Here is a 27,210-nt window from a genome sequence, read left to right as displayed (position 1 = left end):
TGTCACCCAGGTGAGGGTGTGCAGTGTCGTCTGTTTTACTGGGCAAGGTCATGTGCTCTGAGGAGCTGGAGGTGAAATCCTAACCCCACACTGGCCCATGTTTTAATCCCCACTTAGGATGCAGAGCCATTGTGCTCTGGGGTGCAGCAGGAGACTCATGGATCATGGCCTCCTCGAACCTTCTGGATATACGTCAAGGGGGAATTGCCTTTTTAATCACAGCTTGACACTACTGGGTAAAAGTAGCAGGGTATCACTGTTTGTAGTCAAGCTGGGAAATATGTTGGTAGCACACATCTGCTGTGTCTTTCTGGAATCTAAGGCTGGCTTAGAATAAAAGAGACTGTTTTAAAAATATACCCAGGCATTCCATAAATAGCTTCCAAATAATCTTACAGGCTTGGTATTTTCACAACTGTTATTTCACCCGAAACATGCAGCGTGTGTTATGGAGAATATCTGCTTTCTCTGATAGAAGTGCAGTTGTGGATAACAATGAGGGTACTGTTGTATTGTCTTTTAAGAGTCTGGAGTCATAGACTTACTTTTATAAATAATTCATAAATCCCAACAAGCTATAAGTAATAAGTTCCATTTGGCTAGAGACTAAGAGATGAGCAAAATTGAAAAGGTGTCGTGACTGTTCGTGTAATGAAAGTGCTGCTGTCAGGGCCTGTTGCTGCAGTGAGTTTTCTTCCTTGACAAACTGGGGGGTCAGTGGGGCACTCTAGGCAGATCATTTTTTTTCTGTGAACTAGAATGTAAGCAACGCCACGCTGGATTGCATTTTTCCTCTTGAAACACAAGACATTTGAGTTTGGAAAGTCTTTCTGGAACATGTGTGTTGAGGCTCCTGGAGAATGGGGAGAGGAGAGGCCGGTGTCAGATCTGGCTTTTCTATACACAATGGTGAGCGTTCATGGTGGTTGTAATTGGCAGAAAAAAAATGGCTTACCAGACTGCCTCTGTCGAGTTTGCGTTCTTTTTTAATCAGTCATGCCATTCGATTGATGGGATTTGCCTGTCAGTAACAATGATATGCAGAGCAAAAGTTATAATCATCTACAAATCACTGGCTATGGAGACTTCGTAACAACTGCCAGGGATGGAAGCTGCTAGCTACCCATCGCTCTGTGTGTCGGTGGGCAGCAGCTCCCTTATAAGGTATTACTTGGATTTCCAATGGAAGGAACTGAACTTGCTTTTGTGAATTATTTACACGGCTCGGGCCGTATTGGACCATTTCATATGGAGACATTCTCTAAAATAATGGCAAAGAGCTCACCTGCTACTACCCCCTCCTTACCTTTGTTTCTGGCCATCCTGTTTATGAAAATATTGCTCCGTAAAATGTTCAGCCGGTGACAGTCACATCAGCTCTGTGTCTTACAGGCGGAATCTAAAACCGTGATCTCCACAAGGTCTTCTGTGGTTGAAACTCAGGGCCAGAATTGTACCATTAAGTTGAAATATGGGGAATGATGAATTGTGCTAGAAATCCACAAGCAGAAAATGACTTAGCTTCAAATGAACAGATGCCACTGCGTTGTCTGAGGCCCATGCACACAATAGCAACATTGAGTGGCCCTGCCTTCCTGGACACGCCATGGGCATCCAGGCCCTGCTTGCTTTGACGTGGCCAAGGAGTCATGGGCAGTTGGGGGAAACACCGCTTGATAAATGTGTGCTTCTGGCAGTGAGGGAGGGAGGACTCTGCCCAGTGGAGTCCCTGCTTATCTGGGATGCTGTGCACTGTGGCAGGCAGAAGAGGGAAGCAGGCTTGCAGCTGACAACATCAGACGTTCTCAGAGGAAACAGAAGTTATTTCCTCTGGATTGCATTATCTTATATTTCACTACAGATCAATCTTGTTATAGTAGGTGACAGCACAGCAGTTACTGCTGGGTTTTGCTCTGCTGTATCTGTGGCATGTGCACGTGAGAGTGTGCTTCTACCCTGCTCTCATGCCATTTTATAGCTTCTTTCTGTTCTTTCATCTGTAAATGCCACTTGCTGTGACGTTGAGACCACAGAGTCTGAGGATGGTCAAGGACCAGCAGGCCTGTAGCTGGGCCTTTCTACATACGAGTTCCGGGGCCACGAGGCCATGTTTTCAAGGAGCCTTAATTGACCTACATTCCCTGTTGTCCACAGAGGCATTGGGTGGCTCTCAGGAATTCCAAAGTGCCATAGAATTGCTCTTCGCAACTTCAAATGCAATTGAAAATTCTGTATGTGCATGCGTGTCTAGAGTCTTGAGTTTTAGAGCACTTTAATGCCAATCGTTTACTAATGATGAAGTCAGGACCACACAGACACACATGCACGCCTCATTTGAACTTACTGAAGCACCTTTTGAATGCTCATCCGTTGCCTCAGCCTTGATTCTGAAATCGAACAGAAACTGAGCAAGCCGCTTGGAAATCGCAGCAGTACCACTCAGCAGAGCATTTTAAAGCGTAAGTGGGCGTAATATAAAGATTTCACCATTTAGTTAATCCTCCCTGCACTGGCAGCTGAAGTCCCTTAAAGACTCTGAGCTCAGGGAGGCATAACCTTTCCTCCTCCCCTGTTCTCATCTGGAGCCAGGATCTTGTTAATGGAGAGATTTTTCTTCCGGCTCCAGTAATTTGCGATACCCCTCAAACACAGGGCATGACATGTTTATTCTGCAGCTGGTACATATGTGCAGGGCACTTTCTAGACCTTGAGAATAAGTGAATAAGACAGCACAGGGTCCTGTTTTCAGAAAACTTACAGTCTAGCTTGAGGGGCATTCTGTAGCCAAGTTTACAAATAAACGTGGTAAATTCAAACAGGGATGAATGGAGAAAATATCTCAGGGTGATGTGCTAGTGGCTACCAGGGCCACTGCAGGAGGAGTGGCCAGAGAATGACAAGTAGGGCCAGTTATTGAAGTATCTTGGCGAAGGACAGAAGGATTTACAAGGTAGGAACACCCGATGTTCCAGGCTCAGAAGAAAGCCTGGGGTGTGTCTGGAGCTCGCGAGTGAAGGAGAAAGTTGTGTGAACAAGGAGAACAGGGCAGGCATCTGGGGGGCTGAGAGAAAGGGAGTCGGAGATGAGTTTTAAGCAGGAGAATGGCATGATCTTATTCACATTAAAAAATGACCACTCTGGATGCTGTGAAAATGCAAAAAAACAGTACATGAGAAGCACAAATCAGGACCAGGGCTGAGTGCTGAATGAGAGGTTCTAACTGCCTTGCTTCGTGAGTCTCTGCGCTCTCAGGTGGTGGGAACGGGTAGCCCCATTCCCAGCCAGCTCACCTCTGCTAAGTGCCCACTTTCTGCTCGTTTTGCCTCAAAAGGGTCTTGTGCCCATGACTTACATCTGCTCTCCTTAAAGCTGGCAAATATGCTCATCAAGACATCATTAAAATATTCCTATATGTATCTTCAGATTTTAAATAGCCACTTTTCTACAATACATACATACATGTGTGTATCATATGTATTACATGCCTATGAGGTAAAAAAAAAAATATATATATATATATATCATATATTTTTTAGCCTCAGCTGAGTATAATGCAGAGGAAAGACACCAATTCCAAGGTCTCCAGGACCACTGGCAACAAAGAAAGGGTTTGTTTTTGGGGGGGGCTGTAGCACCACATGCCCATTTGCCATGGGCAGCTACTCCCCAGTCCTGCAGAGTGAGGCCAGGCAGGAATTTGGACCCATGATGGCCACATAGCCAGGATTTTCAAGAGAAGCCAGGAATCTGGAATGGTGTGCCAAACCTTACAATGTTTAAGCTTTTAATTAAAGGTTAAACAAACAAACTGAACTCATCTATGGCCAGAATGGCTTCTGATCTCAGATTGGTGGCTGGTGATTAGGAAACCTCAGTTTTTCTCCAGCAGGGTTGCTGCCTTTGCAGGGGGAGTTTGGGCCAGGTGCTTTGGCCTCTGGCCTCAGTTTTCTCATCTGTAAAAGGGGAGACTTGGAGAGATCCTGTTTGTCTTTCTGTAGATACTCTATCTTGAGACGTTTTGAGTGGACTTTAATTAATAGAGTACAGAAATATCCCTTGTGCAGGTTTTTGCTATACACTAGATAACCTGGGTGAAAGCGGAGGCTTCCCTCGTGGTGGTGAATTAAGGTTAAAAGAATGTGGTTTCAGAAGTATAACCTGTTCCCATGGCCATTTTGAAACATCAGCTCTTTCTCACATGGATACATACTGGAATCCACAATGGACGGCATTGCTTTTATTAATTTGAAGAGAACAATAAATCATAGTTTGGTTTCTGGCAGTCGAGCGCCAAGCCTGTTAATTGTTGGGGTGGGCTTGTGGTGACGGGCCCACTGCCATTTATCAGGAGCTTGACTTGAGCTCTTTTGCATATTTCAAACTTATGGGTCAAACTGCTGGGCCTTTGTCTTAGGTTTACTCGCCACTTCTGAAAACCCATCTATTATAAAGGTACAACCCCTCAGCCATGAATTATGCTCCCCCTGATAATGTTTTACATTATGAAAGATTGTTTTCTTTATGAGTGCGGGATATGAGTGAATAAATGAAATCTGTTGTTATCACTTCCAGGTAAACATTCCAAGTTGTTATGTGATGGCAAACTAGGAAATGAGAAAAATGCATGAGCACTTTTATGGTGGAAAGTGGTTGGTTCCCCAGTCACACTCCTCTGTGCAAATGTTTCAGTAGAATCAGTAGAATCAGTAGAATATTCGAAGTCATGTAGGAAATGCATCCATCTTTCCGGCACAAACGGAACAACATTACCATTTAATTTTGCATAGATTCACTTTGTGTGTGTGTGTGTGTGATGTATGAGGAAAATGATAACCGGATTTAAACAATCACATTCTCTGAGATGTTGTATCACATTCCATGGGGGCTGTGTGAGGCTGCCTCTTCCCTGCCAGGTGACCTCGGGGTGGAGCTTTCCTTGTCGCAGATTTATTGTGTGCCCACTGCCATCCGAGGGCATAAGTTTGGGGTGAGGTTTTAGAGGGTCTCCTACCACTAACTTGTCTTCCAAAATTCCTAATCAGGAAAGAAGGGAACTTTTAGATTTTTTAGTTGAGGTGGTGTCTATAAAAGAAGAGCAGTTTGTCCTTTAAAAAAATATATATATATATACACACACACATACATACATATGTGTATATGTATATTTTTTCCCGAGACGAAGTCTAGTTCTGTCGCCAGGCTGGAGTGCAGTGGTGTGATCTTGGCTCACTGCAACCTCTGCCTCCCAGGTTCAAGCACTTCTCCTGCCTCAGCCTCCCGAGTAGCTGGGATTACAGGCACGTGCCGCTACGCCCAGCTATTTTTGTATTTTCACTAGAGATGGGGTTTCACCTTGTTGGCGAGATGGTCTTCATCTCCTGACTTTGTGATCCACCCACCTGGGCCTCCTAAAGTGATGGGATTACAGGTGTGAGTCACCGTGCCCAGCCCCTTTTAAAATTTTTATTGGGATAATAATAATGCTAGTATTTGTGTGCCCCTGTATTCCAGACATTGAGCTAAGTATTTTGCACACGTTTCCTCACTGAATCTACCCCCAAACTTTGTAAGGTACGGTCATGTGCTGCGTAACAATAGTTCCGTCAATGACAGCCTAAATGATGGTGGTCCCATAAGATTATAATATTGGATTTTTGCTATGTCTTTTCTATGTTTATGTGTACTTAGATTCTTACCATTGTGTTACAATTGCCTGCAATATTCAGTGCAGTAACACGCTGTACAGGTATGTAGTCTAGGAGCAATACACTATACCGTATAGCCTCGGCGTGGAGTAGACAACACATCCTAGGTTTGTATAGGTATACTCTGACATTTGCACAAATGAGGTCATTGCCTGATGAGGCATTTCTCAGATCATATCCCCATCATTAGGTGACACATGATTATAGTTTTAACTGATAATCCAATTCACAGAGGAGAAAACAAAGGCACAGTATAGAATTGACCTAATGATCGTTAGAGAACTAGTGAGTGATAGAGCCAGGAGTAATATTTTTTTCTTTGAGATGGAGTCTTGCTGTGTCACCCAGGCTCGGGTGCAGTGGTGCCATCTCGGCTCACTGCAAGCTCCACCTCCCGGGTTCATGCCATTCTCCTGCCTCAGCCGCCCGAGTAGCTGGGACTACAGGCACCCGCCACCATGCCTGGCTAATTATTTTAGTAGAGGCGGGGTTTCACCGTGTTAGCCAGGATGGTCTCAATCTCCTGACCTCATGATCTGCCCGCCTTGGCCTCCCAAAGTGCTGGGATTACAGATGTGAGCGACTGCGCCCAGCCAGGATTATTTTTTAATTGTTAGACTTTATTTCATAGAAAAGCTTGAAAGATATAAAAAATTATGAAGATAGTACGGTGTGTCTTCATATACCTGGTACTCAGTTTCCCCTCTCATTAGCATCTTACGTTTGTCTGGTGTATTTGTTAAAATGCAGATACTTTATTACTAAGGTCCATAGTTTATTCGGCTCCTCTGAGTTTTTTATTCTGATATCCTTTTTTATATTCTGAAATCCCATCCAGGATCCCACCATCACATTTAGTTATCATGTCTCTTTAGGTTCCTCTTGGCTGTGACAGTGTCTTAGTCCCTTCCTGCTGCTATAACAAAATCCCTGGTAGACTGGATAATTTATAAACAACAGAAATGTATTACTCACAGCTCTGGAGGCTGGGGAGTTCAAGATTAAGGTGCCAGCAGATGTGGTGTCTGGTGAGGGCTTGTTCTCCGCTTCGTGGATGGCACCTTCTAGCTGTGTCCTCACATGGCAAAAGGGCAAAATGGTGGCCCCACACCTCTTTTAAAGGGCACTAACCCCATTTGTGAGGGCAGAGCCCTTATACCTCATCACCTCCTAAAAACCCCTCCTATTAATACTATCACACTAGGGATTAACTTTCAACATGTGAAAGGGGTAGGAGGAGCCTAACATTCAGACGGCAGTAGACAGTTTCTTAGACGTTCCTTGATTTTGAATGACCTTGAGAGTTTTAAGGAGTACTGGTCAGGTATATTGTAGATGCCTCTCTCTTGGAATTTGTCCAATTTTTTTTTTTTTTTTTTTCAAAGAGATGAGGTCTCACTCTGTTGTCCAGGCTGGAGTGCAGTGGTGCAACCATAGCTCACTGCAACCTTCAACTCCTGGGCTCCAGTGATCCTCCTGCCTCAGCCTCCTCAGTAGCTGGGACTACAGGCATGCACCACCATGCCTGGCTAAATTTTAAACACTTTTTTTGTAGAGACAGAGGTCTCGCTGTCACTCAGGCTGGAGTACAGTGCGTGATCATAGCTCACTGCAAACTTCAACTCCTGGCTTCAAGAGATCCTCCCACTTCAGCCTCCCAAAGTGTTAGGATTACAAGCATGAGCCACCGCACCTGGCCTGATGTTTTTCTTATTGGTTAGACTGGGTTATGGGTCTTTGTGAGGAATATCACAAAGGCAAAGTGCCATTTTCATCACATCCTATCAAGGGCACATACTATCAGTGTGATTTATGGCAGCTGATGTTGATCTTGATCACTTGGCTGAAATAGTGTGTGTCAAGTTTCTCCACTGGTGTGGTTATGTTCCTCCTCCTTTCCATACTATACGCTTTGGAAGGAAATCTAGGCACAGCCTACCTTTAAGGAGTGGGGAGTTATGTTCCACCTCATTGAGGGTCGTGTATCTACATAAATTATTCTTCTGCACTAGAGACTTGCCTCTTATCCCTCATGTATTAATTTATTCAATAACATGTATTAATTTATTCAATAACATAATATGAACTCATAGATATTTACGTTATGCTTTGAGTTCTAATCTATTACTATTTTATTTTGTTGCTCAAATTGTTCCCGCTTTGGCCACTTGGAGCTCTTTCAGCTGGCTTCTATGCCCCTTTGACATATTCCTTAACAAAAGTAACTTTTTGAACACTTCTGTAATACTTATGGCACTAGAAGATGCTCCAGGCTCATCATTTATATTTCCCACCGCAATCCCACAATCAATAGGATTGTACAATCATTTCTCCAAGGAGTTATGGTTTTGATCATTGAAGAATCATACAAGAAACCAAGATCTGGGTGTTAGGTGTGCTTATTGCTACTGGGGTGTCCTTCCTTTTAGGCCCTCCTAGCTGACAGAGCAAAGAAGTAGATGCATGTACACTGACCTGTGTAAATACACATATCTGTAAATATTTATATATATAACCAGGTATATAAATATTAAATTAAGCATGAGTTCCTCTTGATGTGTTCAACTCTAACCCATTACCACATGGATCATTCTAGCCTCCACTAATATGGTTATTTGTAAATTCCCACTCCCATGGTAAGTCATCTGGACCAGGATTTGACTTCGGGTCAGTCTACCTGGGTTCAATCTGCTTTCTTGACACATAGAGAAGGGCTTTCATCTACCCACAGTGGGACAGAATCACAGATCCTTGACTCTTTCCAAGGCCAGACATGACTGCTCAGATGTAGAAGTACAAATTTATTGCATGCCCTTCTGCTTCTACGCCAGACCCAGGCTTATTCTCAGGACTTCTCAGCCAATTCTAGCTTTGCTAGCTTCTCAGTGGATTTGCCTTATCTAGAGCAGAGGCCAATTGCATAGTGTCTTGTTTCTGTGCAAAGGCATTTGTACTTTTCCTGTAGCCTAGGCAAGCCAGGGACAAAATAACAGAACTGTTTATAATATTCCAGCTGTTGAGTGCTTAAACCCTCTGTACCTTCCCTAATTGATTGAGTGCTTAAACCGTCTGTACCTTTTTCTCAATTGAGATTGTTGCTCACTGGGAACCAGGATAGAGCCATCTTTTAAGTCTCTGAGTTTGTCCTGGGGCTAGATTATGAGGCTTCTGGGAATCTCCTGCTTGGGCAGGAGGGTGGTTGTGTGCATGATTGGTTGAGCATGTTGTCTGTTTGGACTGGCACCCATGTGTCAACTTCCCCCAGCTGCCTCTCTCTGATGCCCCTTCCCAGATGCCTGTGCTGGTGCACAGTCCCCTCCAGCCAGAGCTGTTATTATTTGGAGACCTGCTGTGAAGGCTGCATCTATCAGCCGGCTGACACGGGTGCCTGTGGAGATATGTGGAGCCTATTTTCTGATTCTTTCTGCCGCCTCTGGTGCACCTGGTTCCCTTCAGCCCAGCAGTCAGAAAGTGGGGGCTTCTTGGACCCCTGATGTCTGGGAGCCCCACTCGCATTGTTTTTGGAGCCTGGCTTGCTGGAAGTCACAGAGAATTACAAACAATTGTAGTTGATTCATACGAATTTTTTGTTTGTAGCTGAAGCGATCTTTTGGAATGAATTTTGGGAGTCGATAGAAATGTGTGCTTTACACTTGACAGTGGGTTTGGTAATATGCTCTGCTGATGGCTGGGTGTGGCCACTCATTGACAAGTGGCTTTCTTCTAGGGGATACTGGGCTGGACCTCCTCCAGCCCTAATACCTGCCTTCATTTCTAGCACTCCTCCCCCACCTCACCCCATTCATCTCCATAAGGCTTGGCCAGATTGATCCCTGTTCTTCAAAATGCTCATCCACGCCTGCTCCTATGCCTTTGGATGGATTGATTCCTCTACCTGGAGTTCTTTTACCTCTTTTCAGCACCCCATCCTCAGAAAAGTAGCCAGGGTCTGCCATTAATGGGGCTGGCCCAGCTGGGGATATAACATGATTTGGATTTGTGTCCTCCCCTTAATCTCAAATCTCATATCAAACTGGAGGAGGGGCCTGGTGGGAGGTGATTATTTCATGAGGGTGGATTTCCCCACTGCTGCTCTCATGATAGTGAGTAAGTTCTCATGAGATGTAATGGTTTAAAAGTGTGTGGCCCGTCCCCCTCAGCTCCCTTTCTCTCCCGCTCTGCCATGGTAAGACGTGCTTGCTTCCCTTTCCACCATGACTGTAAGTTTCCTAAGGCCTCCCAGCCATGTTTCCTGTTCAGCCTGTGAGTCAATGAAAGTCTTTTCTTCATAAATTACCCAGTCTCAGTTAGTTCTTTAGAGCAGTGTGAGAATGGACGGATACAAGGTGCTTGTCTCTGGAGTGTGTGGGGAGAGCATACTCTCATTTCCACATGGTTCTCTAATGTCTTACTATGACCATATTCACAGCCACTGTGACATTTTCCTTTGAAATCTTTGAGAAGGTGCCACCCAATGCCCCTTATAGATATACTGCTGCTTTTGCTTATTCTTCAAAACTCAGCCCAAATCCTTTCTGCTGGAAGTCAGGTTGCCTCTGACTCACCCCGCCCCCCAAGTGGGAGTTCTGCCCACCCCTCTGTTAGCACTTTTCTCCCACTCTCAGAATGATCTGTCTGCACATCTGGCTTCTCACACCAGATTGAGCTCCTAGAGATGATGGATCTTGTCTTTTATTTTGAATCCCTGGCACCCAGTGCAGTGCTGAGCACATAGTAGGGGTTCAATAGATGTTTGATGAACGAAAGTGGAAAAGATGACAAAGTTTAGAGGAATCGGTGTTTTGTGTGGGCTGAGCGTATGCACATGCTTCTTGTGTGTTTGTATTTGATAGCCTAGGTTCTTTTATGAGGGTGAGGCAGAACTCTGGTAGTGTAATTGATGATCATAGTTGACAGTGAATCCAAATCTTATCTTATTCTTGAATCGAAAAATCTTTCTCCATTTTGTTCCCTCACTACCATTTTTTGGAGTGGGTGGCAGAGGTGAGAGGGGCGGGGACAGTGTTTGGACCTAGAATGAATCAGCAAGTATTTAGTTTCCCAGGTTTGTACAAGGCATGAGCAGGGACTCCATGGGACTTAGCAGATACTGCCTCTGTTTTCTAAGCACCAACAGTTTCACTGGAGACCCAAGGCTGGTTGGTCTGTGGGTGCTGTCCTCTTCCAGTGCAGGAGGAAGCTTTACAGATAGGCAACCCTGAAGGAGAGGCTACTACAAGAATGGTTTGGGAGATGGTTTTGAAGGAAGCTGAATGTCTAATTGGGCAGGATAAGGGCAACCCCGGGGAGTGGGAGGTGGGAGGAGGATAGTCTGAATGGAGGTGGAGACCAAAACAAGTACAGTGTTGTGTTTATGGGATGTTGAGAGGGCAGCAAACCTGGCAGACTCTGGGTTAGGATTGGATGGAGCCAGTTATGGAGCCTTTGTGTTTACTCTGTTTAATGTGTTTACTGCAAAAAAACCCTCTCTTTTCTTCTGCCCCCTAACACTCTCAGTATGATTTGAAGAGATTTTTGTCTACCAAGTGAATAGTATTGGCTATTGAGTTTTCCCGTTTATATTACTCATTTTTATTACTCCTTTAGTTACTCAAGGACTACCAGTCAGTGACTCAGCACTCCCAATCAGCATGAATATTATACTCCTGAGTTTATGAAATTCCAGCTCTTTAAGAGGGAAACAAATGATATTTTAGATAGCTTGAACAATGATTTTCTTGGTTATTTAAAACCTAGGCAGCAGAGTTTAGACTTGTTCTAGAAGGCCCAAAGAAGTCTGCAGCTCTTTAAGCAGAGAAATAGCATGCACTGTCAGCACACCATAAAACTGTCCATATTGTATGTGGGGTGGCAGAAGATAATGGTTGTTTCTGCTGACTAACTGACTTAGTGTGTGCCAGGCATGTCAATGAGCGCTCCACATACATTAAGTCACTTTCTCCCCAGAATGGCCCTGGTATAAACTAAATGTTTTTGTTTTCCCCAGAGTCATATGTTAAAATCCTAACCCCAATGTGTGCATTAGAAAGTGGGGCCTTTGGGTATAATTAGGTCATAGGGTAGAGCTCTCATGAATGGGATTAGCACCCTTATAAAAAAAGAGTAGAGAACTTCAGCTTTCTGCTCTTTGCCATGTGAGGACACAGGAAGAAAGCCGCCATCTGCAAGCCAGGAAGAGAGTCCTCGCCAAGATCCCCACCCTGTTGGCACCAGGATCTTGGACTTCCAATCTCCAGAACTGTGAGAAATAAATATTAGTTGCTAGATAAATCTTCGTGGTTTCAGATATTTTGCTATAGCAGATCAAGCTGACTAAGAGAATCCCCATAAGAGTTACATACTCACTAATCTCCATTTCTATCCTCAGATCTCAGATGCTGAAATAGATTCCCAAAACTTAAGTAGAAGTTAAGAAGTCAAACTCTGCAGAAGGTCTTACAGCTAGTGACGGACTGAATCTGAGTTCAGACCCAGGAAATTGGTCTGAATTCTTTATGACTACATTACACAGTCATCTTGGAGGGACCAGTAAGCTGAGTGGTGCTTGCCACTGGATCAAGATAGACAGTGCCATAGTCGGGCCAGAGATCTCACCCAGACCCCAGAGAAATGAAAGCATGTGTCTAAGAAGGAGACTTGTACATGAATCTTCATAGCAGCTTTATTCATAATAGCCTCAAACTAGAAATAGTCCAGGTGTCCATCAGTAGGAGAAAGGACAAACTGTGATACTCATCAAATGGAACACTACTCAACTATAAAAAAGAACAAAGGTTGCACACAACATGATGAATTTCAGAAACATTACACTCAGTGAAGGCAGTCATTCACAAAAGGGGGCAACATTCTATATGGTTCCATTTATGTGAAATTCTTAAAACTAAACTATGATGAAAAAAACTCAACATTGTTTGCTTCTGGGGAAATGAAAGTAGAGATTGACTTGAAAGGCAAGAGGGAATCTTGTGGAATGATGGTAGTGTTCTCTATCTTAGTAGGGTTTTGGCTATACAGGTGTATACATTTGTCAAAACTCAGCAAATATACACTTAAGATTTGTGCATTTCACTGTATGTAAATTTCACTTTAAAAGGAAAAAAATGAAACAAATACCAACCCTGGTCAATGATGTGTTCACTGAAATATTTAGGGACAGGTATACTGGTATCTGCCATTTACTTTGAAATGCGTATGAAATAAGATGTATTTATATTTACTGCTGGATGGATGGATAGGTGGATGGATGGATACATTTGTGGTAAAGCAAGTACAGAACAACATTAATGGTAGAGTCTGGGGATAGGAGTATGAGTGTTCATTGTAATATTCATTCAACTTTGCTACATATTTGAAAACTTTATAGTAAAATGTTGAGGAAAAAGAGATCCCATCCAGTTGGAGTCCTCTAGATAAAGAGAAATTATGTGGCCTCCATAGGCATAAATGCAGAGGTCTGTCAGAGGTGGACCACCCCAGAGGAGGAGGCAGGTTTGGGGTCTGGCTGCAGAGCATCAGGCGAGAAGAAGGCTTGGGGCCAAAATGCCTGAGGGATGCCTGCAGAGTAGGCTCTGGACTTAGATGCTGCAGTTACTTAGGAAGCTATAATAAAGGATCACAAAAGAGGCAGTGTAAAGCAACAGAAATCTATTCCCTCGCTGTCCTGGAAATTCGAAGTCTGAAATCAAGGTGTCAGCAGGCCATGCTCTCTCTGAAGGCTCTAGGAGAGGATCTGTCCTGGCCACTTCCAGCTCCTGGGTATTCTCAGCAGTCCGTAGTTTCCCTGGCCTATAGCTCCATCACTCCCATCTCTGCCTCTATCATCACGTGGTCTTTGTCTCTGCATGTCTCTGAATGTCTTCTCCTTTTCTTATGAGGACACTAGTCATTTGGGATTTAGGGCTTACCCAAATCCATCGTGATCTCATTTTAACTTAATTACCTCTGCAAAGACCCTATTTCCAAATAAGATCACATTCTGAGGTTCGAGGGGACAAGAATTTTGGGAAGAACTCTTCAACCACTACAGATGGATGACCAGCCAACTTGGGTGGCCCAGAATAAAAGAGAAGCATCAAGGGAGGACTGGGGCAAGAAAGAGAGTCCAGGGCTGGCAGATAGGGAGGACACCCTGAGGAAGGTAGAAAAGGAAACCAGGTTACATTTGGCAACAGAAGGAAACCAGGGCTTGGAAGAGAGGAAAACAAGGCGACTATCTTTATGGGAAAGGGCTGTGTCTCAACCTGGGCCTCTCTATCCATTTATCTCCTGCATATCTTAAAGAATTAAAATGTAAATCTCGGAAATTAAATCCATGGGTACAGTGTAAATAGAGGAGGCTTTTACAGAACAGACAAAGCTGTTCTTTTTCCTTATTAAACAGCCATGGGTGGGAAAGCACGTCTGTATGCACAGGTTTTATTTGAGATGGATTAAGGTTCGTGATGAGTGAATCTCTGAAGGATTGCAGGTGCAGTTCTCATAAGCCCGCAAAAGTTCAGCTCCTTATCTGAGGCTTATCCAAACCTGACGAAACCTTTTAGGCCAGCATGGAGGTTTGGGACCTCCAGCAGCTGAAAGTTAATATCCTGCATCAGGAAATCACCTGTATCGTGTGGGGGCGTGGGGGAGAGACGTCTATAAATTAATGCAGACTCTGATCAGAAGCCTGCTGTGGTTTGGGGCTTCCTAGGCTTGGACCACCCACTCTCTTTGGTGGATGGATTACAAGTTCAGCCCTTTTAGCCCTTGTGGAGGAGGAGTTAATGCATCCTAGTTCTTGGGATCTTTTACCACATTTAGTTCTCACATCAGCTTGTAGGATCTGGCCCCGTGACCCACCGCTGCTGTCACGGCACTGGCCTTCCTGCAGTGTGACTCCCTCACCTGCTCACTCACTTCCATGGGCCTCCATCTGGTCCCTGGGACCTGTTGTCCAAGCCCATGTATGCCTCAGCACTCTGAAACAATCCACCTGTAGCTGGTCACTCTTCATTAGGCAGTCACCTCCTCAGAGATGCTTGCTGTGGCCATCGTGGCTAAAGTATACCCTTAACACACTGCCCCGAAACTCCACCCCACGTCCCTGTTTAATTTCTTTGCAGCACTTCTAGTGGGTTTAGTTATGTCCCCCGCAAAATTCATGTCCACCTGGAACCTCAGAATGTGACCTCATTTGGAAATAGGGTTAGTTCAGTGTCTTAGTTCATCTGGAACTCTGTGTGTGTGCGTGCATATATTATATATATAATACACATACAGATATATACACATATGCAGATATATGTGTGCATACACATATATAAATGATATACACATATATATATACACATAAACAGTATATACACATACATTCCAAACTATGATAAAATACCATAAATTGGGTAGCTTATAAACAACTGAGCTTTATTTCTCAGTTCTAGAGGCTGGGAGGACCAAGATCAAGGTGCTGGCAGATTCCGTGTTTGGTAAGGGCTTAATTTCTGGTTCATAGGTGGTGGCACCTTCTAGCTGTGTCCTTACGTGCTGGAAGGGGTAAAGCAGATCTCTGGTGCCTTTGTGTAGCCCCAAGGGCCCTAATCTCATTCCTGAAGGCTCTGCTTCCATGACTTAATCACCTCCCAAAGCCCCCACCTCCTAATACTATTGCCTTGATGATTAGGTTTCAACCTGTGAACTTTGGGGAGACACCAACATTCAGACCCTAGCAATGAAGGATCTTGAGAGGAAATCATTGAGGATTTAGGATAGGCCACAAATCCTATGACTGGTTGTTCTTTTAAGAGGAGAGGACACAGAGAGAAGGCCACATGAAAACAGAGGCAAAGGCTGGAGATGTACTGCCACCAGAAGCAGGAAGAAGCAAAGAAGAGTGATTTCTTAGAACCTTCAGAGAAATCTTCAGCATGACCCTCCTGTCACCTTAATTTTGATCTTCCGAACTCCAGAACTGAAGAAAACATATAAATATATATATATTTAGATATAAATTATACTCTCTCTCTATATATATACACACACACACACATTTTTTTTTGAGATCGAGTCTTGCATTGTCACCCTGACTGGAGTGCAGTGGCACAGTCTTGGCTCACTGCAACCTCAATCTCCCAGGTTCAAGTGATTCTCTTGCCTCAGCCTCCCTAGTAGCTGGGATTACAGGCGCCTGCCACCACATCCAGCTAATTTTTTTTAGTTTTAGTAGAGATGAGGTTTCTCTATGTTGGCCAGGCTGGTCTTGAACTCCTGACCTTGTGATCCACTTGGCTCAGCCTCCCAAAGTGCTGGGATTACAGGCATGAGCCACTGTGCCTGGCCTTTTTTTCTTTCTTTTTTTTTTTTGAGACATCAAATTTGTAGTAATTTGTTGCAGTAGTCGTAGTAAGCAAATACAGTACTTAACACTGTCTGAAATTAGTTTTCATTTTTTGGTTTACTTGTTCCTTGCTAGAATACAAGCTACAGAAGATCAGGGCCCTGGCTGTGATATTCATCCCCATATTGCAGTGTCTAGAACAGAGCCGGGTGTTATTGAATCAGGTGCATTGAACCTTATGAGTGTTCAGTAAGTATTTGTCAAAATAATTAACCTTGTGAGATAGGATTGGTTGTCTTCATCTCTGGTTGATGAAACATACATTCAGAGAAGTTTAGTAACTCACCCCAAATCAAACGTTTGGCAGAATCAGGATTCAAACTCAGACTTTCTATTCTTAGGTTTCACTGAGTAGGGTTTGCAAGTTTGGGCCTGAGCTGAATTGCTGGGAACCAGGCAGGAAAATCTGAGTGCCCAAATGCTGGTCTCTCTTACCTTTCCCTGACATAGCAATCAGTTTGCCCTCTACAACAGGAGTTGGAGATCCCCAGGCCATGGACTGGTACTGGTCTGTGGCCAGTTAAAAACCAGGTTGCACAGAAGGAGGTGAGTGACTGGCAAAGGAGCATTACCACCAGAGCTTCACCTCCTGTCAAATCAGCACTGGCATTAGATTCTTATAGGAGCATGAACCCTGTTGTGAACTGCACATGTGAGGGATCTAGGTTGCATGCTCCTTATGAGAATTGTCTGATTATCTGAGGTGGAACAGTTTCATCCTTAAGCAATACCCTTGCCCCTTCCATGGGAAAGTTGTCTTCCATGAAACCTATCTCTGGTGCCAAAAAGGTTGGTGACCACTGCTATCAAGAATGTTAAGCAAATATTAAAAGGCCGTGAGTTTGAAGGACACAGAATTAGCAGTCTGGCATGCTGTGTGTCTCAGTCTGGCTGTGAAAGTATAACAAAAGAGATAGAATTAAGTTAGCAGGGCAATTTAAAACAAAAGGAGTTCTTTGTGAAAGTATTAAAGAAAGCTCAGTGGGGGAAGTTTTTCCTATGCTTGGCCATGAAGGAAAAGGAAACAGTACTTTAGCGCAGGGGTTGGCAAACTATGGCCTAAATGCTGACCACCTATTTTTGTAAATAAAGTTTTATCGAAACACAGCCACACCCATTCATTTACATATTGTTTCTGGCTACTTTTGCACTACTGTGGCAGAGTTGAATGATTTCCACAAAGACTGTCCGGCCTGCGAGATGAATGCTGAAAACATTTATTACCTGGCTCTTTACAGAAAATGCCAGGGAAACATCTCTTGTTCCTTGTCTGACTTCTTTCCTGTGTCTTCATAGCAGGTTTTTAATCAGAAGTCATAAAGAGTGGAAATTTCAGAAATGGTTCTCAGTCTATGTAGGGAATTAAGATGAAGATATTGATGATGAGATGAGCTGACCAATGGCTCAAAGGTGCTCCTAAATGCTGATGTATCTTAATTCAGGCATGTCGCAAACACTTATTGATGCCCTGCTATGTGTGAATCAGTAGGCCAAGGGTTGAAGTTGCTCAGTGTGTTTGTTTCTTTTGTAATTATTGAACATCGGTAATCCGTATATGTAGGGTAATTCTATATCAACCAGAATACTTAATCATTCAGAAACCCAGCTCTTGATCTAGTTAAATATTGTATACTTAGTTGCATATTGACAAAATCTATACCAGAAATTTTAATTAACCTTTCAAATTCCCTTTCGATTTCTTCAGGATAAATTAGAAAACGTAGAGTGTCTACTGGGTTCATCTGCAGACAGGGGTAGTTTATATTTGACCCAGCAAGGTGAGGGTGGGGGTCAGGAATGATTCATTGGAAATGGCTTTGTTTGCTTGACTATCTGGTGGGGAAGAAGTCATGGGTTATTTTTAGATATTCTGTTCTTATTTATCAGTCCACTTTGGCAACATTGATTTACCGAAGAGACTCAATTTGTAAATAGTAAAACAAACTCACGGGATATGTAGAAACTACTTTCTGCATATTCAGCAGGTCAAGAGACTGCAAATTATTAGTAACTCACCAGCTATCCTGAGGCTCCTCATTTAAGGTTTTATCCTGAGACACCTTTTTATAGAAGGTTGACTCTCCTTGGCTCAGGTCCAGTGCTGGCACAGGTAATTTGGGGAGGCAGGGTGGTCTGTAAGCAGGTCTAAATGCAAGAGTACCCCCTTCATGGTTGGGTTAGAGAGGGTCTGCATCCCTCTGTCTGTCTTCTCAGGTAACAGGACACAGAATTTTCTCAACAAAAGGAGGATTTTTGTCTCTTAGGATACTGGTTCTTCTCTGCTGGCTACATCAGAAAATACAACACAGATGTGATTGATGGTGAGGGATTTAGTGATATTTCCGTGAACTTGGGACTTGATGAAACCCTTTATCTTTTATTCCCAAAGTGTGGTTTTGTTCATCTCACCTCCCCAAAGTGTGTTTGGTTTTATTTCCCTTTGAATGGTAAAGGATATGTTAATAGATTTTTAAGAATCAACTCAAAAAACCCCAAAGTCTTAAAAACACTTTGTTTCTTTTCCCTCCCCAAACTTTAATAGCCCCTGGAGTGGGTGTGAAGGTGGCAGGAGTCTTTTGTATTTTCCAAACCTGCTGTTTGTAGAAGTGGCTGTTATGACTGCAGCAACATAATTGCTCTTAAAATGCCTCAATAAAAAAAAAAAAATCTATTTTTATTTTGTAATCTTGAGGCTCCTTGGCTTCCATTTTTCCAGACCACTTTAGTAACTTCTGAAAATTAGCCTGACAAACACAGTTTCCCAGCTTGACCAAGGAGCAGTTGTTTGTTGTAGGGGTTGGCTGTGTGTGTGGAGGGGCCTGGGAGAGATGGAGGGGGTCGGAGTTGTACAAAGCCGGTGGGGATTTGAGTCCTAGATGGCAGCTGTTTCTGCCTTCGCTTGACCACTTCAAAGGAAGCATAAAGTATAGAGAATGCACTTTCCAACACTCCCCCGGGACTGCCTCTGTTTCCCCAGCCTTGGCTGAAAATGGAAGGGAATCATCTCTGATTCCTGTTCTATCCTTGGTGCCCATAACTGCTTGCAGGGCTGGCCAGGTGGGGTTTCCAGTACTGTGGAGGGTCCAGCCCCACACTCCACTCCAGTGGAATTGTCTTTGCTTTTCTGAAGCCATGCTTTTAACAGGATGTGCTCAGGGTGACACCAGATGGGCAGGAACTGGTCAACTTTGAGATAGGGGATTGCCACAGGGGCGAAGGTGCTCCAGGCAGCCTCTTTCACTTCTCAGAGTCTGCAGTTTGACTCTGTGGATTCAGCCTCCAAACAAAGCAAGTTCTGTGTTTGCCTTGGACGATTCATTCACCCTTCACCAGGCCATGAATTGTGTTGATGTGATTTGTAATGACCCTGAAAGTGGGAGCTCTTGGGGGGAACCATTCAGATGGGTTTTCTGGAGCTGGTGGTGATGCTGAGGGCAGGTCTGCGGAATGCGCTTAACACCTGGGGGTTCCCTAGCAGCCTACGCTACCCGCTTTCTGCAGGCAAACGGCCTTATTATGGACACGTGTGCACACCCAACCAGCAAACCTAAACTCTTAGTCTTTGGTAGGAATGAAGATTTATTTGTGTACATTCAGGTAGATACTCCTGGCCCATAGGGACAAGGAATGGGGGTGCCCATTCAAAGCTTGCATTGATATCAGAGCAGGCAAAAAGCCCCAAACTACTAAGAAATTAAGTTACTCCTTAAGTCACAGACAAGGACAAAAGAAATGATTCATGTAGACTATGTAGTGTTAGCCAGGCAACTCCTAACTTACTTTTTTTTTTTTTTTTTTTTTTTTTTTTTTAGATGAAGTCTCGCTTTTGTCCCCGAGGCTGGAGTGCGATGGTGCGATCTCAGCTCACTGCAACCTCCGCCTCCTGGGTTCGAGCGATTCTCATGCCTCAGTCTTCAGAGTAGCTGGGATTACAGGTGGCTCCACCATGCCTGGCTAATTTTTGTATTTTTAATAGAGACAGGGTTTCACCATGTTAGCCAGGCTGGTCTTGAACTCCTGACCTCAGGTGATCTGCCTGCCTCTGCCTCCCAAAGAGCTGGGATTACAGGCATGAGCCACCGCACCTGGCCACCTAACCTACCTTTAACTGAAAACTAACTCAGACTTGCTCATACTACCCTGATCCCTGAATAACTAGGCCTTTATTTTTCTTTTACATGCTTTAGCTCACTTTAAAATGTTTTGAGGGTATTTGGAGACTTGAGGAGACAGTCTAGTTAAAAGCTTGTGCTTTTTTTCCCCTGGCAATTTGTAAGTTGCCCTTTCTTGTAGACAGAAAAGGTAGAGTTACAATTAAGTCAGTCTGTGTGATGCTGTACTATGTACAGCATCAGTTTTTCACAATGTGCTGAAAAGTTTATTGCTTGGTGACAAAAAAGCCACTCTGATTTCATTTTCAAAAGTTGAATTTAAAACTCAGAATCTACTTTCTTTATAATTATGCTTCTTATTTGGCAACATACGGTGAAAATGTATATGGCCTATCAATGTGAAAGAACAGAGCCGAGGCTCTAGCCTTTTATGGTGATTACATCTACCTGTATGGGGGCTTTATGTACTTACAATTTGAATCATTTATAGATGCACACTCAACAGAGTTCTAGCATAACTAGTACTGTGGGGTTTTTTTGCTGACTAAATGATAGGCAAAGCAATTTTCAACAAATGTCTCCCAGTAGGCTGTCATCATAGAAGGCTTATAATATTGCTTTTTAACCTTAGCATTGGCAGCTATCCAGAAATTATTGCATTGATACCAAACTGCCTTGCACCAGGCAGTTGCCCTTTTCTCCATGGGAACCCAGTGAACTCTCAAATAGGTGCCTGCTCCCCTCCCCTTGGGCTGTCTTGTTTTTTATTTCAGGGAGATCTTTTACCTGTTCATGTTCAGCTGTAGGTAGCCAAGCACATTGGAAGTTTAAAAATACAGCAAAATAATTCTCTGGATTGTGTTATTATGCCTTTAATGCATTCAATTAACATTTGGAGCTTTGTCACCAAATAAACAGTGCACATTGGTGCACAAAGGGAAAAGAAAGGGCTTTGTTTCCTACCCCTCTTAGACAAAGACAGATCTAGCTTTCTTCTCTCTTTCTCCTCTTCTTTTCCTTTCTTTCACTTTCAGAACCTCTTGAAATGGCTTTAGGGAATTGGTAGATCATGAGTCTGGGGTTTTGGGAAGAATTTGTTGAGACTTCTGGGAAAGTACTTGAATGAAGCAAATATCCTGGAGTTTTCCCAAAGGGGAGGTGGAGTGGAGGGTGGGATCCTGGCAGCATTCTTCAGGCTTCTGCAGGACCTTTAGTTTCTGGGCCTGGATCTTTAGGGGAGCTCTGAGGAAGGCCATGTACCCAGGCTCCCCTTCCTTCTCCTGTCTGTAGAGCACTGGCTTGGGATGGAGGCCGACTTCTTGAGAGCCCATTGCTCTTTGTGAATTTCAGCAAGTGGAGTCCATTGATCCACTCTCATGTCCAGGTAGTGAGAGGAGCCATCTAGTGACTACCGACCTCTAGAAGTTTGATTTCAAACACCCTCTAAGTGTTGAGTACACCTGTTCTGTGCCATGTTGAGCACCAAGCACTTGAAAGGTTTGACTTTATGAGTGCAGGGGAATTGCCAGCAGTTGACACAGGGCTTATTGAAGAGAAGCACAGTCAATGTGTTGAATGAATAATGGCTTCTCATTCGGTGGGAGAATGCTATTGTGTCCAGTGCCATGTTGGCTGTAGGCTTGGCTCATGAAGCATTCCCCAGCTGCATCCCAGTTGATGTTCTTTGGTTTTCTCTTGAGTTCTGGTCCCCCTCTCTGCCTCGTCTGGGGCTCTCATCAGGCTGGAAATGCCTCCCTAGGGAGCATTTGTCTTCTCAGAGAGAGCTTTGACCATCTTCACCTTCATCAGGAAAAGAGACCTTAAAAAAAAAATGCTGGCCTAATGCATTTGCCTTGACCTTCTATAATGATGAGTGTTATAAATGGAGAAATAGATAACTATTATATATCGATGGTTTAAAGAAAATTCTGTCTTTGACTAAGAAAAAAAGCATTGTACTGGATAACACTGGAAATATAAACTGTAATAGAAAATCAAACTCAAAGCATTGAATAAAATTGTAGAAGTCAGTGGTTCTCAACCTCCTTCTCTTATTTCCATTGCTTAAAAGATATTTCATTCAATAATATGAATGCATGAATGAATTTCAGAACCTGTTTATGTAATAATTCTGCTATGATGGACACTTAAAGAGAATTAAACTTAAGGTAGTTCATTTATCTAGTGATAAATGTAAATGTTACACCAAAGTGTGAAACGTGTTTGGAGTGTAGCTGGAGTGAAGGTGGTGGGGGAATCAAAAAAGGAGGGAAGAAGGGATGAGTGTCACTTCTCTAAGACAGGTGGGAAGAGAAACATACATGAATACACCAAAGAGCATGCTGGGGCTCAGGGGACGTTATTCCTTGGTAAACAGGATGTGTTGGTCAAGGAAGTTCCTTGGAAATAGTGTTTCTTGAGTTACAATTTGAATGAACAAAGGCACTGTGGCATTAGGTGCCACCTGATAAGATCTGCCCCCCCAAAACAGTTGCCCTTCGTTGGGGAAGAAGATGTATTCCACCTTTAAGTCTATGAAGAGGCATAACCACTTTTCAGCCTGCAGGTAATTCATTATCTGGACCAAGGAGCATGCTGCAATCACTTGTCTACTCTTTTTTTTTTTTTTTAAGAGACAAGGTCTGCCTGTATTGGCCAGGATGGCCTGGAACTCCTGGCCTCAAGCAATCCTCCTGCCTTAGCCTCCCAAAGTGCTGGGATTATAGGCATGAGCCACCATGCCTGCCCCCCACCTTTATTTTTCTTAAATTGTGGTAAATACTGTAGATAACATAACATTTACACATTTACTTTTTTTTTTTTTTTTTCCAGACAGAGTCTCACTCTGTCAGTCAGACTGGGGTGCAGTGGCGCTGTCTCGGCTCACTGCAACCTCTGCCTCCCAGGTTCAGGTGATTCTCGTGTCTCAGCCTCCCATGTAGCTGGGATTACAGGCATGCACCACCATGCCCGGCTAACTTTTTTGTATTTTTAGCAGGGTTTCACCATGTTGGCCAAGTTGGTCTCAAACTACTTACCTCAAATGATCTGCCCACCTAGGCTTTCCAAAGTGTTGGGATTACAGGTGTGAGCCACCGTGCCCGGCCCAACATTGACCATTTTAATACGTTCGTGAGTGGACAATTCAGTGGCGTTAAGTATATTCACATTGCTGTGCAGCCATCACCACCATCCATCTCCAGGACTTTTTCATCATCCCAAACTGAAACTCTATACCCATTGAACAGAGAGTCCCCATTCTCCCCTCCACCCAAAAGCTGGCAGCCACTGTTCTACTTTCTAGCTCCATGAATTGGACTGTTCTAAATACCTGTTCGAAGTAGAATGATAAACAATTTGTCCTTTTATGTCCAGCCTGTTCCACTATCGCCCACCTTTTTGAAGACAGGTTTATCACAGATAAAGAGACTGCATGCCAGGGAGCAGGGACACAGGTCCTCATTCCTCTGAACCCTCAGATCCCATGGGCACCTCTGCATGGGGCTGACTCCCCATCCCATAGGTCTCAGCTTAAATACTGCTACTGCAGAGAGGTCCCTCCCCTAACCATTCCATCTGAACAAGTCCTCTTCTGCTGGCCCCTACATCCTGCTTGCTCCCTTTCATTTCCTCTGTCCCAGTATGTGTTATATATAGGGTTATGGTTTTCTCCTGATGGGCTGACTGGGCGACCAGATTATAAGATCTGAGAGGCCTGGGATGTCTACTGTCTAGATTCATATCTGGCAGTTACACTCAGTACTTTTCACCCAGTCGGTGCTCAGTAAGTACTTGCAGGGCCTGGGGAGGGGTAAAGAATGCATCTCTGTCTCCAGCCCTGGCCAGGGCTCTGCTTTGGGGGCCTCAGAGGTCAACGCAAACTTACTGCTGCCTTTTTTACTAGAATCCTCACTGCCTTCATCTAGATTTTCCATGGCAAATGTTGAAATTTCAACAGTTGGTTTTCAATTGCTCCCCTTTCGTAGCCTGACAAGGGTCTGGATGCTTTCTTTGTGCCCATCTGTGGATGGGTGCTCAGGGAAGGTAAATGAATTTTAATATTAACCTAAAGAAAACATAGTTAAAAGCTAAAACCTGCTATAGAAAAGTCAACCCTTGCGTTCTTGGGCCAGATAAAATGGCTTTTGGGTGAGTTCCTTCATTGGATTATCTGTGCCACTAACTCCTAGATTATCATGTTAATTTGGCTTTATTAATATTAAAAATAAGATAGCAGTTCTCAGGCCTGGTGAATTAGAACATAACTCCTTGAATAAGGCTGATGTCTTAGACTGTTAGTTTTAGAAGGGACGTCACTGAGCACCTCATCCAACTTATTGTCTGAAGAAAATTGCAGGCAGGTAACATCAGGGGCCACACAGGGTCCTCCAGAGATGCTGGTCGAGCAGACACTGGAGCCTAGGGCTCCAGCCTCATGACCTCACATGGACATTTTTGAATGAAAAAATAATAGACAAATATGAAGTATTCACAGAATATTTGCATTCAGGAGGAGTTAAGCCTTTTTCTAGACTACTTGGTGCTTTTATTAACTAATACAAGTATTGCAGTCATCATTTTTTCTACTTTGTTGCCTTTAAAACCCTGTCTTCCATTCAAATGAAATACTTTGATCATTTAAATAGCACAGTTATCTGAACACAACTGTGAAAAACCTCACGTTACTCCTTCATTGAGTTTTAACATTAAAATTCCCAGGACCATTAGTAGTTCTTGAAAAAGGGACAGAGATGTGACCCTGTGTGAGCAGGTTGCCTTCCAGTTGTCACCATAACAGCATGGAGGGGCACTAGCTTGAGCTGAGGTGCAAGAAGCACTTGAAGTTTGCTTAAAGCTCACAAGGGCCGGGGTATGAATTGCAGTGAAAATTGTTCCATTTCTCTGGGGAGAAAGTCCTAATCCTTATAAATGCAGTACTCTCATTTGTCAAGAGAATCTTATTTCTTTTATGTTATGTTCACCTGAAATACAGTAGGAGTTTGCTTGTGATTAATTAAGCAGATGATAAATGGCACTTAAAATGAACATTCAGCACCTCCCACTGCCCCCCACGTTTAGACAGAATACAGAGGTAATTGGATGGGAAACAGTATGGCATTTAAACATGGGCTGGTTTTGTTTGTTTGTTTGTTTTGTTTTTTTAAGAGCCTTTCCTCTGCCTTATACAGGTAAAGAAAGACTGGCCTTTCAGAATTGTGTAATGTCACAGACATGTGTGGAAACCAATCATTGTGCCTGCCCCATGCCCTCATTTTGTAAGTGTGTCTGCTCAATTGACTGTTGGCAAAACTTTGCTTAGTGGCGCATCAGTTGTTAGGAGCTGCCACCACCTCTGCGTGAAGTAATGTGGCTTTTCTCTCTTGTCACTTAGTTCCTCGGGGAGGTTGCATCAGGGAGTTACATTTCATCACTGGTGAAACACAAGCCTGTTTGGAAAAGGCAAGGTTGTCTGGGACTGTGCTAACTACATTAACCCTCAGAAGCACCTCTCCTTCCTGGGGACTGTCACTGGTACAGCAAAGCCTGGTGCCCTCTCTGTGAGCGCTGGGGGCTCTCCTCCCTGTGCTGCCACTCTGGGCCCTGCACTCAGGGTCTGGGCAGGCTGTAGAATGGCTGCCACTGGCTGCTTCTGTGTTCCAAAGCTCTGGGAAGGAATTCTCCTGGGTTCTTGCTCTCCCACCTACTACCCCCAACCTCCCAAAAAAGAATAAAGTAAAATAAAATTTGAAAGATAGAAAGGGCAGCTTTCCTGGAGGTATACCAGACTGCATGTCTGGATATCAACTTGGGGTGCACCAGAGTCCATGCCTAGCTATCAATCCAGTCCTGTGGGACATTGTGAGCAGCACCATTATAATTAAAACAGCGACAATAATAATGGCACCTAGCCTTTATTGCCCTGCTGGTGTTCCGCAGACTCTGAGATTAGAATTCCTGTGCAAATGATTTATTAAGGAAGCGCTCCCTGAAGAAACTAATAACGGAGTTGGGGTGGGGAGAAGGGCAGGGAGGGGGAGAAGCCACGCATGGGAGCAGATTCAAATGAGGCCCTGTCTGATCCCAGGAGGGGCTGCAGATCATAAATAATCCCCGAGATGTGTCCTGCCCAGATGCAAAGAGCTGGGCTTCTGAATCCAACAGGAGTCAGTCACTGGTTAATGGGGCACCTGGCCTCAGTGGGGAGTGGGAGTGTAAACAGGCTGGGCAGCTTGGTGCCTGGGGTGCTCCTTTGAGGGCCACAGGTGCAGGCTCTGAGCAGCAACAAGCATGGAAGCTGGTGAGTGGGTTCAAAGGAGGTCCGCCGGGATGGGGTGCTGTCTTATGTTTCATCACAATTAATGTGGGTGGCACTATGAATAGCCTGTCTTACAGATCATCAGCCTAGCACCTCTGTGCATCAAATACACAGCTCCTCCAAAGCCTGGAGATTTCATAAACCAGGCGAGGAAGCTGAGGCTGTGAGAGGTTAGGTAAGGCATCAAGATCACAAAGTTAGGAAGTAGCAGAGCTGGGATTCAAGTCCAGGTCCTCTCTCCTCTCAGTCGCTCTCTGTCTGCTTCCCTTACCGACGCATTCTCATACCACCATGCTGTATGTTACGCTGCACAGTTACAGGCCTTCACTTGAGCAAGGTTCTTTCCTTACATTCAGAACAGCTACACTCTGCAGACTTTAAAAGCCTCAAGGAAAAAAATACATTTTCTGATGGAAAAACACACAAAAAAAGCTTGTATTTTGAGGCGCAGAGGTGCTGGATTGATGCCTCTGGAGCTACATGAGGGCCTAGAAAAGGCCTGTGTCCTGCACTGCCTGCGGATGGACTGTGTCTGTTGGGGACATGTGGGCCCTTGGTGAGAGCTGTCCCACCAGGGAGACACTACCCAGGGCTCTGGTTAAACAGCCAGAAACATCGGTGACCAATGTGACCGATTTTCCCGGGACATCCTGCTTTGAGAACTGGAACTAGCCTCGTGTCCAG

At 44.1% G+C, this 27,210-nt stretch overlaps 1 protein-coding gene across 6 annotated transcripts in view; it reads left to right on the top strand.

The window, feature by feature from the left end:
* Window positions 1-27,210, top strand: part of GFRA1 (GDNF family receptor alpha 1) — a 219,338-nt gene that overhangs the window by 62,741 nt on the left and 129,387 nt on the right. The window lies entirely within an intron of this gene.

This window comes from Chlorocebus sabaeus, chromosome 9, assembly GCF_047675955.1.
Source record: "Chlorocebus sabaeus isolate Y175 chromosome 9, mChlSab1.0.hap1, whole genome shotgun sequence".
Classification (NCBI taxonomy): Eukaryota; Metazoa; Chordata; class Mammalia; order Primates; family Cercopithecidae; genus Chlorocebus; species Chlorocebus sabaeus.
This window is presented reverse-complemented; position numbering and strand designations above follow the sequence as displayed.